Genomic DNA, 5,586 nt, shown 5'->3' with positions numbered 1-5,586 from the left:
CCTCCTCCTCCTCCTCCTCCTCTTCTTCTTCTTCTTCTTCTTCTTCTTCTTCTTCTTCTTCTTCTTCTTCTTCTTCTTCTTTTGAGAAAACTACTGGGAAGGTGGAAGGAATCAGTAAATGCTTAAATTGATAAATTTAGTAAACAACTCGTGTTTAGCTCACTCCATGTCTCTGTCTCTCTGTCATTCTGTCTCTCTGTCTGTCTCTCTGTCTCTGTCTCTGTCTCTCTCTGTCTCTCTCTGTCTCACACACACACACATACACACACACACAGAGGGAGAGAGAGAGAGAGAGAGAGAGAGAGAGAGAGAGAGAGTTAATAAAGTTGTTTCCAATTTTTAAAGAGATCTCCATCTCCACTGGATTATTCTGAGAAGGGTATGTTTCTTCTTACATCTTTCATTAATATTCATTTTTAATATAGAGATTGTCTTATTGTTTATTTAGTTGCAGATACCATTTAGTCTTTGGTCCTGAGTGTGTCAGCTGCTTTCTAGAGGGGGAGCATATGTAGATACTGTGGTGGGAAAATGAGAATCTTCAGAGGGGTATTGCAGCATGGAGGTGGACTGGTGGAAGAAAGAATAGGGGAATGGACAAACTTTCACATCTGTGGCTGAACCTCCACTCTCAACAGTAGAGCAAGCATACTGTGTAACTGGATATATATATATATATATATATATATATATATATATATATATATATATATATATATCAAGGCCAAATTCTGTATTGTTAATCTATTACTCTGTTTCCAAGTGGTTGGGTTACACCAACCTTCGGTTCCAGAATGTAAAGAGACAGGAAGAGTGATATGTTTGTCTAGAAGCTATCCCGGAAGATAGTTGAATGTGCTTTATTTTCACAGACAGGGAGCCATCAAGATTCCATTTCCAGAATCATTGTGGTCAGGAAGTAATCACAAAGAAAGAGCTGGTCCCAAGTTATACAATGATAACATGATAACATTATTGACTGTACTGCATGCCAATGCACATCATAAGGAACTGCTATCTCTTTATTTTTTAACCCTTCCTGTTTTCTAAATGAGGAAACTAGGTGTCTGACAACGTCATTAGTTTTCCAAAGCTACAGAACTAGCAAATATAGAACCAGTAAGTGAGCTCATTTCTATTGTAGTGTAAACTGAGCAAGATGATTAAACCCAGAGAAAGAAGTACATGACATAAACTAAGAAGGAGAATATTTTAAGACACTGAGAGATGAGTGTGGGGTGCTGACCACCACCTGTTAAGCCACCTCCCTTGGCTTTGCAAACTCTAAGTCCAAGGAAGAGGAGGCAGAGGAAGTATGCCAATGAACTCTGCCTAACTGTTCTCAGAGACTCAAAAACATGTAGCGAAACAGATGCAGTTGATCAGTGGATGAGTGGCTAAGACACACAGACAAGCATCCCGTAGATAAAGAGAATGTAAACAAGACACTTTCGGGAAGAATAGGTTCCATATGGGTGAAAGTGAAATAGAATAGACCAACCAATTAGCAGAGAACAGAAGAGCCAGCTGACATCCCAGGATGGCGTGACAGGTTGAGGCTGAGAACCACAAGAATCAGCCACCCAAATTGAATTGTCCATAGACACAAGAACTTAAAAACTAGATTGACTTAAAAGAAACAAGCACGCTGGCAAGAAAATATTCTAGAATAAACACAACCCATCCCTCTTGCCATTCCTCAATTTAACTGGCCCTGGATATTCCCAAGGGGTCATAAAGTAGTCCTGTTTAAGTTGTAGAGAAAGCCTGGCAGAGATTGAACTGAACAGAAAGTGTTCTGGGTCCCTCTAGACCTGTGTTTACATGGGAAAGTAACATGTATACAGCTTCTCGCTGTCAGTGTAGACAGGTTTGGCTGCCTGATTCTGCTGTGAGTCCCATGACTCAGTCCCTGGAGTGTGGCAAGGAGGATTCTTTGTAGCTGGGCTTTCAGTGAGCAAATTGTTTAATAAAAACATATCGTGATTCAAATAGTCAAAATGTTATAAACCTTTATCTCCACCAATCTTCTCCCCAAATCTAAGCACTCAGCTCTTACTGGCAATGTCCCTTCATCACTCCGTGTCTGCCTGCTTTTAGCCACTCCACATTGCAAGCAGTCAGCTCTGTCCTTCTCGGCTCAGGCTGTTTCATCTGAACGTCTCCCAGCTCATTCCACCCCAGTTCTCTCCCAAACACTCTCTGTATTGTCCTCAGATCCACCCTATAAAGTATAGCTTTTGTCATGTTCTTCTGTTCAAAGAGCTCTTCAGTTGTTCCCTATTGTCTTCAGGATATGGACCAAATTCCTCTGGAAAGAGATTTTTATACAGTTCCAAACTTGGATCATTAATTTTGAAGCAGAAAACCACAGATATATCTTTTCTTTCTTTTACTCCTTTTTTTTTCCATGTCAAATCTTGGCTGATCTTTAGCTTTCCTACTGGGATTATTCTTTTTAATTCTTTGCTCAAATCTTACTCATTCTTCAAAGATTAAGTCTAATCCAATGTACTACATAAAAGCTGTTCTAAGTATACTGTCTCCCACCTTTGTGAATAACTGAAGATCTTACTAGTGTGGTGTTATTAATTAGTCAGGGAAGTCTCTTCATTTGCTTCCAATGACTTTTCTGCTCTCTCTGATGCTTCTCGTATTCTGCCTCGTTCTGTGTGTTAGCAACAAAAACCTTCTTAAGACAATAACTTTGTTACATATGAAATTTACTATGATGCCCTGTATATAGGATACACAAAGATATGTATAAATTACGCAAAATATGTATAAATTAGGTGTGCCAAGATTTTAGCTATGAGTCACATACTTGACTCATAATAAATGTTTTGACATTCAGCATCTTTTTTTTTAATTTAAACTTCATATTTGTGCTCATTTGTGTGCATATATATCTACCTTTCTATGCATATATTCAGTGTGTGCAGTGTCCACAGAGGCTAGAAGAGGTCATATGATTCCCAAGAATTGGAAGTACAAGTTGTTGTAAGACTCTTGCTGGGAACTGACTTCAGTCCTTTATAAGAGCAGGAAGGACTCTTAACGACTGAGCCACCTCTGGTGTAGCCAGGTATTTGATTTCTCATAGATTGATGTGACATTGGCCTTTCCTAGGACAGAAGGTGGCTAGCCACACTGATGACTTTGCTGGGCAACTGTACCATATGTGCAATGGGGAAGGCTGAAGTGAAGAATGTGTGAACACGTGAATCACTAGAGGTCCTGTGAGCCTGACAGATCTGAACATCAGACAGTGATCCTGATGCTGATGCTGTTCTAAGTCACATAATGTGACAGTTACCACCTTTAAAACTTTTTGCCTTTAAAATATGTGTGATAGCACTGCCAACCTTATTTGTTTATTGTGAGGATTCATGGGATTGCATTTTAGAGTTCACAACATGTAATACATGACATTTTAAAACATCATTTTGCTTGTTGGGAAGACTGTGTTTTATAAAGACAGTTTGACCTTTAGGTTTGTTACTAGTGCCTGAGACTTCTAGAGGATGTGGAAGTGTGTGTGTGTGTGTGTGTGTGTGTGTGTCTGTGTATTATATAAAATCTATATTAGAATTATGTGTTAATAATTATACAGACTTTCTCGCAGCTGAGAGATGGAGCAGCTATGTGTTGTATCATATATGTGTGCCATATATGTCCATATATATATATATATATATATATATATATATATGTACATATACTTACATATATGCATCCATTTACTCATGCTTATATTGCATATATACAAAAGAGAGAAAACAAGTTCTCTGACCTCTAGTTCACATCTAGGAAGACTCAGCAAAAACTAGGTGGAGTCCCACTCAGAGGGAACATACTGCCTCGACAAGGTCCTCTCTCCTACTGTGGTTTCCCTAAATAGCTTTCTCCTTAGGACTCTCCACTTTTCCCTCTAAACTTCCCTTAGTGGGCTTAACTGCTGGGGAAGAGAGCAAAAGAAAAGGTGGAAGAGACAGAGGTAAGAAAACAGAATGAGAGAGAATGGGAAATAAAAAAAAAAAAGACACACAGCAAACAGCAGGAAGGGCCAAGAAAAATATTTAATCCAAACAATGAATATTGTCATTTCCTCCCACAGTCTGCATTCCCAGTCATCTTCCATGGGCCATCTTAGGAAGCCAAGAAATGTTGAGCTGCCTGGCATGTGTGCATGCACGGTAGGGGGTAGGGATGAGCATGCATGTTGGGGCTCTGGTAGAACATTCCAGTGGCCAGCTTAGCCTGCCTCTACCTCCCATGAGGTGAAGGCTATCCAAGGAGCCAGAGACCAGAGGCAGAGGGAGGAGAAAGCACCAGGACTACATGGAAGCTCAACACTCTTCCAAGACCCTCTGCCCCAGACCTGCATCTTTTTCTTTCCTATTCTCACCTTTCACAAGAATGTGCGTTCTCAAGCTGAACACTTATTGAATGTTCCATTCATGGAGTCAGTAGCCTGGAAGGGGTAGCTGATGGAGACAAGGAGGGACTGAGAGAAGAGCCACCTACTGAGGTGACCAAAGGAAGGCACCAGAAGGACACATCCCACATAGCATGATGGTCACAGTGGCCTGAAAATCTACTGTTTTCCTCTGAGTCTTTGAGAGTCTACTGTGAGCAAGCCTATATCTAGAAGGTTATATTAAGCCATTGTGATAGTCAAATCATGCTTTCCTCAAACCTCAGGCCACCTCCTCATGGCCTGTTCCATTTAACAGTGAGAAAAACCTCAGGGCATATGAATTATCCAAATCTATACATCCCAAACATCTCTTCACCAAGTCTTACCTCTCCGCACAAGGTGATCCAGTCTTGGAGGCGCTTGACTATCCCAAGCCAGGAATAGATGGGACAGGCAGAGTTAGAGTTAAGGGTAGGAAAGGCATGACAAACATGAGAATTCAGAGTACACATGTATCTGTGCCAGGAAATCATGTAATGAGCTCTAACTGTCTCCAAGGTACACACAAGGTACAGAGCTGTACATCTCTCCATATAGTCCTATCTAAGCCACAATACTCCTGCAAGCTTTCCATCTATCTTTCTGTTGAGAGTCATGGTAGTCGCTATTGTTAGTGGGGGTTGAGGAGGACACACCTAAAGGCCTCATTTACTGATACAATATTTTGTGCCTCTTATTTGTCACCAAAGCCACATGACACGTTCTTGCAGACTCTGAGAGCTCCTAGTTCTCTACCTTTATACCACCTGCAAAACTCACCTTCACTTAGAACTGAGAGGTTACCACTGTGGTTTTCAGTATTACCCTACTTTATAGAGCCCAGATAGGCTTTCATTTTCTGTTTGTGTTTGTTTGGTTTTGGTTTTGGTTTTTACATATTTGATACATATTTCTGTATTCCTGACCATTGCTCCATGTCTTAGTCAGGGTTTCTATTCCTGCACAAACATCATAACCAAGAAGCAAGTTGGGGAGGAAAGGGTTTATTCAGCTTACATTTCCATACTGCTATTGATCACCAAAGGATGCAGGACTGGAACTCAAGCAGGTCAGAAAGCAGGAGCTGATGCAGAAGCCATGGACGGATGTTGTTTACTGGCTTGCCT

General features: G+C 40.7%; 1 protein-coding gene across 1 annotated transcript in view; it reads left to right on the top strand.

Moving 5' to 3' along the window:
* Pappa2 (pappalysin 2) overlaps window positions 1-5,586 on the top strand; it is a 238,200-nt gene that overhangs the window by 218,548 nt on the left and 14,066 nt on the right. The window lies entirely within an intron of this gene.

Source organism: Mus pahari, chromosome 5, assembly GCF_900095145.1.
Source record: "Mus pahari chromosome 5, PAHARI_EIJ_v1.1, whole genome shotgun sequence".
In the NCBI taxonomy this organism is placed as follows: Eukaryota; Metazoa; Chordata; class Mammalia; order Rodentia; family Muridae; genus Mus; species Mus pahari.
This window is presented reverse-complemented; position numbering and strand designations above follow the sequence as displayed.